Genomic DNA, 14499 nt, shown 5'->3' with positions numbered 1-14499 from the left:
CTCATTATAATGCTAAAAGACTTAACATGCAAATAAAAGGAGGTATGGCATAGGCAGTCACACTCTCCTGGGACTCCCCGCCCTCACCTGCTTAGCCATGTGCCTTTGAAATGTTCTCTGGAGAGTGTTCAGGGAACAGCCGGGTATCCTTCCTAAGGCTGTCTCCTTCACACCTGGGCATGCGCTTGCAATAAACAGTACCTGCCTTGCATCTGTTTCTTTTTTTTTTTTTTTTTTTTATTTATTTATTTATGATAGTCACAGAGAGAGAGAGAGAGAGAGGCAGAGACACAGGCAGAGGGAGAAGCAGGCTCCATGCACTGGGAGCCTGATGTGGGATTCGATCCCGGGTCTCCAGGATCGCGCCCTGGGCCAAAGGCAGGTGCCAAACCGCTGCGCCACCCAGGGATCCCCCTTGCATCTGTTTCTACACGGATAGTCAAAGAACCCCAAGGTCGTTTACAGTTCCGAATTTCACTCTTTTTCTACTAAGCCTACTAAAACTATGAAGGTACTTAATTGTAGTTTTTCAATTCAATTAAAAATTCTGTCAAGTCGAAAGGTACAATGATCAGTTCTCCAGAGGGCAGGAAGAAGAATGCACATAAGCTCTCCCTTCAAAGACTTTGCAATCTTCTGGGAGGCCAGCTGGGTGGACAATGAACGATGATATTCTGGTAGAAGCCAGAGGGAAATAACATGTCGAGTACTGCAGTTCAGAGCATCGTAGAAGCGGGAGTGGAGCAGAACGTTGTCTCTGACAGGCAAAGGATACAGGGAAGCTTCATGGATTAGAAGGAAATAGAACGAAGTCTTGAAGATTAAGTACAGTTTGACAGGGGACAACATTTTTTAAGCAGAGGGAATAGCAGGAACTTACTAACTGCTATCAATGTTAGGCATATAGCAGGTTGGACAAAATCTCAGCCTAAATAGCCTGCATTCTACAGGTGAACTGAGTAAAATACCAGGAAAACAAACAATTGAATCAAAACTCAAAGAGCTGTAAGAAGTTTGTCTTAGAATGAGTGGTCTGGAAAATGAATAGGTTAAAGACAAAGAAATTCACCTGTGATTTGACTGGGCTGTCTTCCTTTACACAAGAGCAGTTGTTCAAGAATGTTCATTATTAATAAGAGCAACAACAATGAAACAGTCATTATCTTAGTAAGTACCAGCTACTCTGAAACATTGTGTAGCTGTTTAAAAGAAGGAGTTAGATCACTTTTTTGGATTATGAGTCCTGGCACTCATCAGCCTGCCCTAAATGATTAAATATTTGAGTTCAAATATAGACTCCCTGTGGCAGCTCATTCTCAACAAGTAGCCCCATCACCAGTTCTAATAATTGAAAACAGTGAAGGTGAAGCAGTAACACTACACACACAAGACTGGGACTCTATCATAACAGACTTGCCAGGAGGTATCAAATAAACACATATTTTTGAGACCAGAACCACTTGCTTTAAAAAGTCTGGCTTCTTAAAATGCCTCAGCAGTCAAGAGATTGTGAACATAAGTCATGCCTCTCTAAGGTAGAGTAGCTCCCCTCTCCATGCTTTTGCTTTCTCTGGTTTCTGTGACCCATGTGGGGTCACATTTCATTTCATTAAATGAAAAATTCCAGAAATAAACAATCTATAAGTTTTACACCAGGAGCCATTCTGAGTGGTGTGATAGAACCTCAGGCCAGCCTGCTCTGTTCTGCCCAAGAGGTGAATCACTGCTTCAACCAGTATATCCTTGCTGTATATGCTCCCTGTCCCTTTGCCACTTAGTAAGCGTCTTAGTTATCAGATTGACTGTGGTGGTATTACAGGCTTGTGTTTCATTAATTCCTCATTTTACTTAATAATGGGCCCAAATGGAAGAAGAGTAATGTTGGCAATTTGGATGTGCCAAAGAAAAGCCATAAAGTGCTTCCTCTAAGGGAAGCACTTAATAAGAAAAAAATACCGTATGCTACAGTAAGAATGAATCTTCTCTCTATGAAATGGCAAAGGAAAAAGAAATTTGGGCTAGTTTTCTTGTGAATACTTTGCTATCCCTAATTTATAAATTAAACTTTATCTTAGGTATGTATATATAGGAAAAAACATATTGTACATGGTTTGGTGCTGTCCACTGTTTCTGACAGCCCCTGGGGGTCTTGTAACATCTTCCCTGTAGATAAGGGAGGACAACTGTAATCAGAAAATTAAGCAAAGCACCCTGACTATTAGTGCCAGTAATCTAAATGTACCCAAATGTGTGGTGGCCAGCTAGTCAGGGAGCAAAAGTATAAAAGAATTACCCATAGTCTGCTAAGATGAGGATTTTACCACCAGGATGGAGCTGCCAGGCCATATTTGAGATTTCCCTAAATAAATAATAGGGCAGCAATGCATCCTGGACTCAGAAATTGCTTCTAGACTGAACAAAGGAAGGTGAGAAGCTTGTTTCTGTCTGCTACATACAAAAATAACTGGGTGACATATCCTGAAAGAGTATCTCATTAAGAACTTTATCTTCAAAAGTATGTTTCTATTTTCCAACCAAAAATCATTTTTTTGTTCTTGTCTTAATAAAACCAGAAAGTATTTTTAAACTTAAGTTATTTGAGGGCCTAAAAGAGAACTCCACAGAAGACTGTCTCCCCAAAAAGTATTCATTGAAGCTTGCCATAAGTTCTTAAAAAGGTCAACAGTGTAATATGTTTTAAACTATAGATTCACTTTTATCACAGTGTGCTGGTAAAAAACAAACTAGGGATATAATTCTCGGCTCTGATACTTAATCCCAACAAAGTGCTGTCTCTCATAGGAAACTATCCTTAAAGTTTAAAAAAGAATGTATTTATTCACTCGGGAAATATTTTTGAGCACCTTCTATCTATGTAGTAGGCATATTAATAAACACTGGATGAACCTTTCCAGAAGTCACAAAGACAAATGAAAAGTTACTCTGTAGGCTCATTTTTCCTCAAACTATCAATATTCCAACCAAACTATCAACATCCCTTTTCTTAGCATAGGTCAGCTAGTAAGAGGAACGAGCAGCTAATGGTTGAAAAGAGTCACTATGTTGAAAATAGTTGAAGCCAGAGGCAGAGAGGAGAGTCCAATTGAAGTAAATTTAGCTGGCCTAACTTTAACATTTGTTTTTCAATAAATTACCATGTTTTACATTTGAACCAAATAACATATTGTACCGTTTCTACTCACCGCTATTGCTTATAGCCCACTCCATTCCTTGGATTCACTTTTCCTCTTGCGGGGATCCATCCTTTTGTAGTTCTCTCAGAAAGAATCTGTAAGAAATAAGTTCTATTAGACTTTGTCTGAAACTTTATTTCATCTTTACTCTGGAAAGATAATTTCGTGCTGTATAGAACCTCAGGTTATAAGTCTATGTACAGTAATTCTTGGCCTGTACAAAGTAATAGGTCTAAGGGAGGAAGTGAGGGCTGAGAACTAGGCCATGGGCCCCTTAGCTAAGTCATGAAATTGAAGGATAGCTTCCACCAGAGAGTCCCAAGTTCAATGTTACAAAGAAGTGTCCGATAGGGTAGTGATGCCACTAGAGTATAGAAAGGATTAGAGTTTTCTTTTTCAGTGACCATTTGGGTCACTGTCTCTCAGAGGACCTAAGTCTTTCTTCAATTCGGAAGATACTTTCTCATTGTTATGGTTCTAATTTTTTGAATATGTAGACATATGTTGGAGCAAACTTCTTGATTGATCTGATCTGGCTCTTTAACTTTATTGTCATTTTTAAAAAGTTTATTTATTTATTTGAGAGAGACAGAGAGCAAGCACATAAGCCCAAGATGGGGGAGGGGCAGATGAAGAGACAGAATCTGAAGCAGACTCCCCACTGAGTGTGGTGCCCAATGCAGGACTCGATCTCACAACCCTGAGATCATGATCTGACCCATAATCTAGAGTCTGACACTTAACTGACTGAGCCACCCAGGTGCCCCTTTCTGTCACTTAAAAAAAAAAAATTCTCAGTGTTTTGTTCTGGGTCTTCCAAGGTATTCATTATCTCTTGAGTTATATTCATCTGCCAATTTAAAAACAACCAGAATTTTCAATTCCAGGGTTCCTGATTGGTTCTTTTTTGTTTGTTTGTTTGTTTTCCCTGTTCTTGAGTCACAACCTGTCTTTATATTTCACAGTTCCTTTTTCCTCTGTTATGAATATTACTTATTTCTACCTCTTTTTAGAATTTTGAAAGTACTCCTTTTAAAAATCTGTTTGGGAAGACTGCCTTAGAATGATAATTCACTCACTCACTGAGTTTTACTGGCTACCTTTTATGAAGTTTTGTGTCTTTCCTCTTGGGTAAGATTTTTCTTCTCTTTTGCTCCCTTCCATTAAGTGATGCAGCCTGGAGATACTCTAAATATATATTTTAAAAGATTTTGTCCAACATAGCTATGTCAGGGGTGTTGAGAGAGGAAGTCAATGCATCAATTAACGACAGAATTTTAATCATATTCAAATATACATTTCTAATGCATTATTTGCTAAACCAAGAGGTGTGCAAAAATATAGGTTTGGTTTTCCAGGTTAACATTCAGAACTTTCTTTTGCGAGATCAATGTTTCTAATTACACAGTCCAGAGATCAGCAAACTATAACTCATGGGCTTAATCTGACCTGCTACCTGCTTTCATAAGGCCCAACAGCTAAAGATTATTTTCTCATTTTTAAAGAATTATACATTAGAAACCATATGTTTAGGCCTATAAAGCCTAAAATATTTATGATTTGGCCCTTTACAGAAAGTTTCCTGATTCCTGACACAATCTATCATCAGATGCCATCCAGTGATTTTTTTCCCCTGATATTTAAAAATAGATTTTATTTGCAAGAGCTTTCTGTTCGCTGCAAAATTGAGTGGAAAGGAGATTTTCCATATACTACCTGCCACTTCCACACCCATAGGTTGCCCCATCCTTAACATCCCCCATAACGGAGCCGCTTTTATTACATTTGATGAATCTGCATTGACACATCATTATTACCCAAAAACCATAGTTTACATTAGGGTTCACTCTTGATGTTGTACATTCTATGGGTTTAGATAAATGTATAATGACATATATTCACCATTATAGAATCGTACCACGTAGTTCACTGACATAAACGTCCTCTGGCTCTGCCTATTTATCCCTCCCTTCCTGTTAGCCCCTAGCAACTGCTAACATTTTTACTATCACCATAGTTTTGTCTTTTTAAACAATGTCATATAGTTGGAATCAAACAGGCTTAGTCTGAGGAGGGAACCTGAGAAAATAAGTTACTTTGTGATTTTGATTTTTCCTCACATTGTTGAAATTTCAAACTATTTTTTCTTAGTATAGTAATGTCAGATGAAACAGAGAAATAGGAAGTTATCAGTTGAAAAATAATGAGTCAGTGAATCAAGAATATTTGAAAATCACTGATAGGAACATTCCAGGTGAAATAAATTCATCAAACCAACAATGTTCTTTTCAATAAAATAACTGAGTTCTACAGTAGAAGTTCATTATGTTGCACATCTGAAATATATATATCAATTATATCAATTATACCCCAATGAAAATGAATCAAATGCTACATTTGTCTCTGAGTATAGTTTGGGCAGCAAGTTAATTAATAAAAATTCTCCCAATTCTAAGTGATGGACCCCCAAAATTTTGTTGTTTCTTAGTCTTATTCTGGGTACAAAAAATTGCTAAATGCTTTTGGTCCAAACAGAAATGTTCCAGGGCAAAGTCATAGCTACTTCTTAACATAAAAGTGCAAAAGAGCTTCTAAAATTGTTTGCAGGGCTATTTTCCCAGTGAGGGAAAGGGTACAGGTGACATTTAGTTGGTGATGACAGAACAATCCATTGTTGTCATCCTGTCTCTTCCCAGAGACAGGGGTCCAGGAACTAATCGATACAGAAAGACATGGTGATATTTTTGACATGCAGAGAAAATGGTTCAAGTACTGAATGCAAAGGGAGGCCTGACTCTCTAAAGTTTTGTGTCTTGGGTTCTAATCTGATTTATTGATTCAACTGCAGTGACTATACCTGACTCTTTTTCAAATCATGGAGACAGCATGGTCTCTTCCTGCCTCCAGAGTCTTAGTCCCTAATCATGCGGAAAGGGTTTTATATTGCTGAGCATAAGGACTATGTTTCCTAATGAAAAAAGTAACTCTCCTTTGCTACTCTTTATCTGGCTACCGGTTTCTTTCTCCCTGCTGAATATAAAGTATATTTTCCACTTTAAAATCACCCTTTAGAAATTTTGTTCTTATTCACCGTGGCAGAGAGGATAAAAAGTGATTAGAGTTTCCATCCGGAGCCTTGGATCCTGGTACAGCTGACAAGTCTATACTATGGTAGGAATAAAATCTTAAATGATTGCTATCATGCTGGCTTCCTATACAATACAAAGACAAGCTGTGAACCGAATCCTTTTGAAAAATGGAAATATTTCATTAAGTCTCTCCAAGTTACACTCTTGGCGATGCAAAATCATTCTGTCACCAAACCAGTACATTTCTACTCCTTTCTAAGCCCTTGGCTATGTGGAGGTGATAAGCAAACCTTTCTTCTGATCTTGGTTCCAAATGAATAATATGAAAGATGGCATCTCATTATTCACTTGGAACTGATGATACCATCTGTTTTTTGTTACCAAAACCATGAGGCTGTAACAAAAAAGTTAGGCACTGATGACTTCACTGATGTGTCCCTTTTGATTGACATTGAGGTTGCTTCTAAAATTTTTCCTCAGAGAAAGTTTTTCTTAAGGTGTTGGAACATTGAAAGATCCCAGGTTATGGTTTACAACCACATTCATTCTTTAACAGTGTCCATGGCTGTTTTCATGCTACAATAGCAAAACTGAATAACTACAATAGTCAAGACACACAAAGCTTAAAATATTTACTAACTACCAGGGCACCTGGGTGGCTCAGTTGGTTAAGCATCTGCCTTCAGCTCAGGTCATGATCTCAGGGTCCTGGGATCAAGCCGCATTTTGGGCTCCCTGCTCAGTGGGGAGTCTGCTTCTCCCTCTCCCTCCGCCTGATGCTCTGCCCTCTTGTGCTCCTCTCTCTCTCTCTCTCTTTCTAGAATAAATAAATAAAATTGTAAAAATATATATTTACCAGAAAAGTTTGCTGGCCCCTGGTTTAGAGTCCTGACACTATTTAGGACTTTCTCTTACATTTTGTGTGAACTTTCTATGGCTCAACTTTCTCATCTATAAAATGGGGAGAGAAATAGGAACTTTCTCATGAGGGTTCTTATGAGGATGAAATCAGATAATGTACTTGAAGCACTTAGCACAGGGTCTAGGGAAGCAATCAGCTTCTTGTTTGAAGTTATCAGTTTGTACTATTTATTGTAAAGCAGTTTGTATAAAGGACAAGAGCATCAAACCCAGGCTCAATTTGTATGGCACAAGTTTTTATGCTGTCTTAAGCAACTTATTGTACCTTTATTTCTTATCTAGATAATGAGAATAAAGAAAGCTACCTCAGAGGGTAATTGTACCACGATCTACCAAGGAAGATAGGAGACCAAATACATGCCCCCTGTAAGGTCTCCCAATGTTCAACTAAAAAAGACAATAATAGAGTAAAAAGCCCAAATTCTGCAAAATCTACGGATGCTGGTGAAGAGATGAAGCAGATAAGAAATGTTACCATATATTTACAAGCCAGGAAGCAGATCATGAAGTATGAATGATTAGAGGAAGCTGAAAGCTAAATGTGGATTGTGGGGGGCGGGAGGGGGGGTGTGCAGATAAAAAGCAATTCAAGCCCACTTCAAACAATGGAAAGGCTGAAAAATAAGACGAAGAAAGACTTTCAGGAAATAGATGAGCATTTGTATAAGAAGCTATTAGGGAGATCCCTATCAAGATGGCATAATAGAAGGAGCCTGAGCTCACTGTGGGACCCAAGAAAAGAAAAATTTAACTTAACAAAAATCCCCTGCCCCTGGACAAGCAGAGCAAAACTAACTCCATTTCGTGCTACACCCGCCATCTCATGTAAAACTCCCCACACGACCTGCCTATTGCTTAAGGCACTCCCTCACCCTAGTCTAGCTGCTAAGCGCACCCTTATCGGAAACCAGCCCACATAGGAATGCAGAACCTCTAACCACCAAAAAATGTAAACCCCGTCTTTTGCCCGCCAAACCTGTGCACCAATTCTAACCAGAATGATAGGCTAGTTCAAACGGTCACTATAGGGTAAATTATAATTCAATTGGCCACCTGCGTATGGACCGACATGACCATGCAACTTTCTCTGTGTGTTACAATCTCATTGGCCACTGGCCCCTATAAAACTGCTGTGCTTCTTAGTCTCGGGGTCCAAGTCCCGCTCCGCTGTGTCAGGTATACTTGGACCCAAGCTCGAGCTTGTGAATAAACCCTCGTGTGATTACATCGGTGTTGGCTCCTTGGTGGTTTCTCGGATTTGCATTCTTGGCCATGACACTCACCTCCTCCCATGGACACACCAAAGCTACAACGAAATGCAGAGCAAACACAACAATGATCTAAAGACTAGCACGACAGCTCTTCCACAGCTGAAGTGTAGCAGGGGTAGGGACCCACACCTCTAGCCTGGTGACCCACAAATAGAAGGAGTATCACAGGCATGGAGGTCCTCCTGAGGAGCAAGCAAGCACCCCCCCCCCCCAACTACCACTTATTAAGCTAGTATAAAGTTAAAAGACAAGAGTAGTACAATCAGTTATATATCTAAAAGTAGTTAAGGAATACACAAAATAAAAAGACGTAAAATTTGATGTCAAAAACATAAAACCCTAGAGGGGGGGTTAAAATTTAGTGCTTTTAGAATGTGCTCATACTTAAGTGACCACTGACTTAAAATAGTCTGTTTTATACATAGGGTGTTATATACGAACATCAGTGGTAACCACAAATCAAAAACCTACACAAAATACACAGAAAATGAAAAGAAAGAAATCAAACATAACACTAGAAAAAGTCATCAATCACAAGAGAAGAGACCAAGAGAATAAATATGAAAACAACCAGGAAATAATTAAAATAGCAATAAGTATATACCTATGAATAATTACTTTAAAATGCAAACTGACTAAATGCTCTAATAAAAAAACATAGGGTGACTGAACAGATAAAAGAAGAACCATTTATATGCCACCTATAAGACACCCTTCACACCAAAAAACATATACAAACTGAAAGTGAGGGAGAGAAAAAGATATTCCATGCAAATGGAAATGAAAAATGGTTGGGGTGGCAATACTTCTATGTCACAAAATAGATTTTAAAACAGGTTGTAACAAGAGACAAAGAAGGGCATTTCATAATGATGAAAGGATCAGTCCAACAAGAAGATATAATAAATGTAAACATCTATGCACTCAACACAGGAGCACCTAAATATATAAGCAAATATTAGCAGACATAAAGGAAGAAATTGACAGTGATACCATAATACTGGGGGGCTTAAAAACCACATTTACATCAGTGGAGAGATCGTCCACACAGAAAATCCTTAAGGAAACAGTAGCTTTGAATGGCATATTAGATCAGGTAGGCTTAACAGATAGATACAGAACATTCCATCCAGCAGAATACAAAGTTTCAAAGGCACATGGAACATTGGCAGGAAAGATGGCATGCGAGGCCACCAGACAAGTCTCGAAAAACTTAAGGAGATTAAAATTATATCAAGCCAACTTTTCCAACCACAACAGTATGAAACTAAAAATCAATTACAAGGGAAAAACCTGGGACACCTGGGTGGCTCAGCCATTGAGTGTTTGCCTTCGGCAGGGGGCATGATCCTAGGGTCCTGGGATGGAGTACGCGTCGGGCTCCCAGCCTGGAGGCTGCTTCTCTCCCTGCCTGCGTCTCTACCTCTCTCTCTGTGTCTCTCATGAATAAATAAATAAAATCTTTGGGGGGGGAGGGGAACAAGGAAAAAACCTGGGAAACCACAAACATGTGGATGCTAAACAAAACACTACTCAAAAATCAATAGGTCAACAAAGAAATCAAAGAAAAAAATTTTTAAAATACATGGAGGCAAATGAAAATGTTAACACAACAGTTCAAAATCTCTGGGGTGTAGCAAAAGCAGTTTTAAGAGTGAATTATATGGGTAGCCCGGGTGGCTTGGCGGTTTAGCGCCACCTTCAGCCCAGGGCCTGATCCTGGAGACCCAGGATTGAGTACCCCCTCTGGCTCCCTGCATGGAGCCTGCTTCTCCCTCTGCCTGTGTCTCTGCCTCTCTCTCTCTCTCTCTGTGTCTCTCATGAATGAATAAGCAAAATCTTTAATTAAAAAAAAAAGAGTGAATTATATATATAATGACACATGCCTACCTCAAGAAGAAAAACATCAAATAAACATTCTTACTTTATAAGGACTAGGAAAAAAAGAAACAGAATCCAAAGTTGATAGAAAGAAAATAAAAATAAAGATCAGAGAGGAAATAAATAGGGACCAAAATGAATAGTAAAGATTGATGAAACCAAGTACTGGTATTTTGAAAAGAAGCAAACTTGATAAACCTTTAACCAGGCTCATAAAGAAAAAAAAAAAAAAGAACCATATAAATCATATCAGAAATGAAAGACAACAGATACCACAGGATAACAAAAGTTTATAAGAGACTAACAACACACTGGACAATTTAGAAGAAATGGATAAATTCCTAGAAACATGCAATCTTCCAAACCAAATCAGAAAGAAAGAGAGAATCTGAATCAAACAATTAATAGTAATGAAATTGAATTGGTAATAAAAAATCTCCCAAAAAACAGGTGTAATCCAAGATGGCTTCAGAGGTGAATTCTACCAAACATATAAAGAAGAGTTAAGACCTATACTTAAACTATTCCAAAAACTGGAGAGGAAGGAACACCTCCAAATTTATTCTATGAGGAAAGAATTACCCTGATAATCAAAAAATGAACACTACAAAAAAATAAAAAATTACAGGCCAATATCTTTGATAAACACAGATTCAAAACTTTTAACAGCATATTAGAAAACTGAACTTAATATTGCATTTCAATGAATCATACACCATAATTAAGTGGGATTTATTCCAAAGATGTAAGGATGATTTAACATCCTCAAATCAATTAACATGATAGACCTCATTAACAAAATGAAGGGTAAAAATTGTATTATCATCTTAATAGATGCAGAAAAAGCATTTCACAGAATTCAACATCCATTTATGATAAAAACTCTCAACAATGTGGGTGTAGAGGCAACACACCTCAACATAATAAAGTCCATATATGACAAATCCATAGTTCAGATCATAGGTAATGCGATAAGCTGAAGCCTTTCCCTCTAAGATCAGGAACAGGACAAGAATGCCCACTATTGCCAATTTTATACAATATAGTATGGGAAGTTCTAATCACATTAATCAGACAATAAAAAGATTTAGCATCCAAACTGGTAAGGAAGAAATAAAACTGCCACATTTATAGATGAAATGATATTATATACAGAAACCCTAAAGATTCCACTACAAATCTATTAGAATAAATAAATTCAGTAAAGTTACAGAATACACAATTAACAAACAAAAATCTTTCATGTTTCTGTATACTGATAACCAACTATCCAGAAAGAGAAATTAGGAAAATAATCCCATTTATATAATTGTATCAAAACAATGTAATACCTAGGAATACATTTAACTGAGGGGATGAAAGACCTGAGCTCTGAAAACTTAACACATTGATGAAAAAAATGAAAGATGACACAAATAGATGTAATACATACCATGCTCATGAATTAAAATAATTAATATTGTTGAAATATCTGTACTACCCAATCTAAAAAGTCAACACAATCCCTATCGAAAATATCAATAGCATTTTCCTTTTTTAAAAAGATTTATTTATTTATGTGAGAGAGAAAGAAAGAGAGCATGAGTAGGGAGAGAGTTAGAGGGAGATGCAAAGGGAAGGAGAATCTCCAGCAGACCCCCTGAGCACAAAGCCTGATGTAGGGCTTGATCCCACCACCCCAAGACCATGACCTGAGCTAAAATCAAGAGCTAGACACCTAACAGATAACTGAGCCACCCAGGCACCCCAGAAAAATATCAATAGCATTTTTACAGAACTAGGACAAATAATCCTAAAATTTGTGTGGAACAACAAAAAGTCCTGAATAACCAAAGCAATATTGAGAAAGAAGAACAAAGGCAGAGGTATCATGCTTTCAGGTTTTAAACTATACCACAAAGCTACAGTAATTCAAACAGTATGATACTGACACGAAAACAGACACACCCATGCTTATATGGTCAATTAATCTATAGCAAAGGAGGCAAGAATACACAATGGGTGAAAGACACCTCCTCAATAAATGGTATTGGGAAAATTGGACAGCTGTATGCAACAGAATGAACCTGGACCACTTTCTCACATCATGCATAAAAATAAACTCAAAATGGATTGAGGACCTAACTTTTAGAACTGAAACCATAAACCTCCTAAAACAAAATATCAGTACTTAACCCTTGGACATCAGTCATTGTACTATTTTCTGGGATCCATCTCCTCAGGCAAGGGCAACAAAAGCTAAAATAAATAATTGGGACTATACCAAACTGAAAGGCTTTTTGCACAATGAAGAAACCATCAACAGAATGAAAAGGAAATTTAGTGAATGGGAAAATATATTTGCAAATGATATATCCAATAAGGGGTTAATGTCCAAACTATATAAAGAACCTCTACAACTGAACACCAAAAAAATAAGCCAATTTAAAAATGGAGAGAAGTTATGACTAGACATTTTTTCAAAGAAGACATACAGATGGTCAACATACACATGAAAAGAGGCTCAACATCATTCGTCATTGGGAAATGCAAATTGAAACCACAATGAGGTATCACCTCACCTGTCAGAATGGCTAAAATCAGAAACACAAAAATCAATAAACGTTGGTGAGGATGTGGAGCAAAAGGAACCCTTATGCACTGTTGGTGGGAATGTAAACTGGCACAGCCACTGTGGAAAACAGTACGGAAAAAAAAAATAAAAATAAAAATAAAAATAAAAATAAATAAAAAAAAGAAAACAGTACGGAGTTTCCTGAAATTTTCAAAAATATGATCCACTAATTCCACTACTGGGTATTTATTCAAGGAATGCAAAAACGCTAATTTGAAAAGACATATGCACCTATGTTTATTGCAGCATAACTTATAGCAGCCAAATTTTGGAAGCAGCCCAAGGGTCCATCAATAGATGAATAGATAAAGATGTGGTACATCTAGACAATGGAACATTATTCAGCTATAAAAAAGAATGAAATCTTGCCATTTCCAATGATGTGGTTGGAGCTAGAGAGTACAATGCTAAGTGAAATAAATCAGTCACAGAAAGACGAGTACCACATGATCTCACTTATATCTGGAATTTAAGAAACAAAACAGATGAAGGAAATGGATTTTCAACCAGAATGTTCTCTTTAGTCAAACTATCAACTAAAGATCTATATAAAGTAATTTAAGGAATGCAAATTATAAAAGAAAATAAAAACTCCCATAATCTCGTTCTTGGTTATTTGCTGTAAGAAGTGCTGAACAAGAAAAAAATATTAACCAAAAAAGAAGAGACATCATGGTTTCTGGAGACAATCCAGGAAGATAGAGGGTTGCAGTATAGATTTTAAATATCCCTGAATTAGCCCTAAGGAAATAGCAAATGGGATAAACCAAGCAAAACTAATGAGAAATGTCTCCAACAAAATTGAGTGACAGTGTACCTCCCTACATCATGAAGTATGAGTGATTGGGAAAGAACCACTAGAACAGCAAAGACCTGAATTTTATCAGCAGCCATGTGGGAGGACATATATGGTGCAGGGCAGGGGAGACAAAGGACTTCTGATGGCCTTCTAGCTAGAAGACCTAAACATTTATACATTTTCTATTGGATTCCTGCTCTCAAATTAGTTAACCTCCTCTCCCTGCCCTCTTCCCCAGCATCTAATTTAAAGGAAATCCTTTTATCCTCAGGAACACATCAAAGGCAATTATTAGGCTCATGCTAATTTTTATAAACTCATCCAGTGCTCCCCCCATCATTATTAAGTTGTATTATGTATCTGTATTGTTAGATCATATTGCCTTTACACATGCTACGCCTCCCATAACTCAAGGACATTCGTATAATTTACTAAGTCAGAAAAGTTTTGAGAGTTAAGGGACCACTATTAATCAGGCCAGGACAAAAGGCATAAACTAGACTCTACTGGCAATTTGCATATGTCATTATCTTACTTATAATAATCATTAAGTCTTAGTACTACAAGTACATGTCTATTTCATGCTTATCACCTGTCCTTACACTGGTATCTCTAGTTATTCTCATCTTTTAAAACCCATTGTCTAGTAAACTCTGCAGGAAAAGCTCACAATGACAATATACCTGAGTCTCTGCCCATTCATGGACATTCTATCCAGCCATTATACTTG

General features: G+C 37.5%; 1 long non-coding RNA gene across 1 annotated transcript in view; it reads right to left on the bottom strand.

Moving 5' to 3' along the window:
- Positions 1-265: 265 nt before the first annotated feature.
- Positions 266-14499, bottom strand: part of LOC140641160 (uncharacterized) — a 198838-nt gene continuing 184604 nt past the window's right edge. The window contains exons 6-7 of the long non-coding RNA XR_012037669.1: positions 3204-3289; positions 266-757 (exon numbers count right to left, since the gene is read on the bottom strand). This is a non-coding gene — a long non-coding RNA (uncharacterized lncRNA). The remainder of the gene's footprint in view (positions 758-3203; positions 3290-14499) is intronic.

Source organism: Canis lupus, chromosome 10, assembly GCF_048164855.1.
Source record: "Canis lupus baileyi chromosome 10, mCanLup2.hap1, whole genome shotgun sequence".
NCBI classification, from domain to species: Eukaryota; Metazoa; Chordata; class Mammalia; order Carnivora; family Canidae; genus Canis; species Canis lupus.
This window is presented reverse-complemented; position numbering and strand designations above follow the sequence as displayed.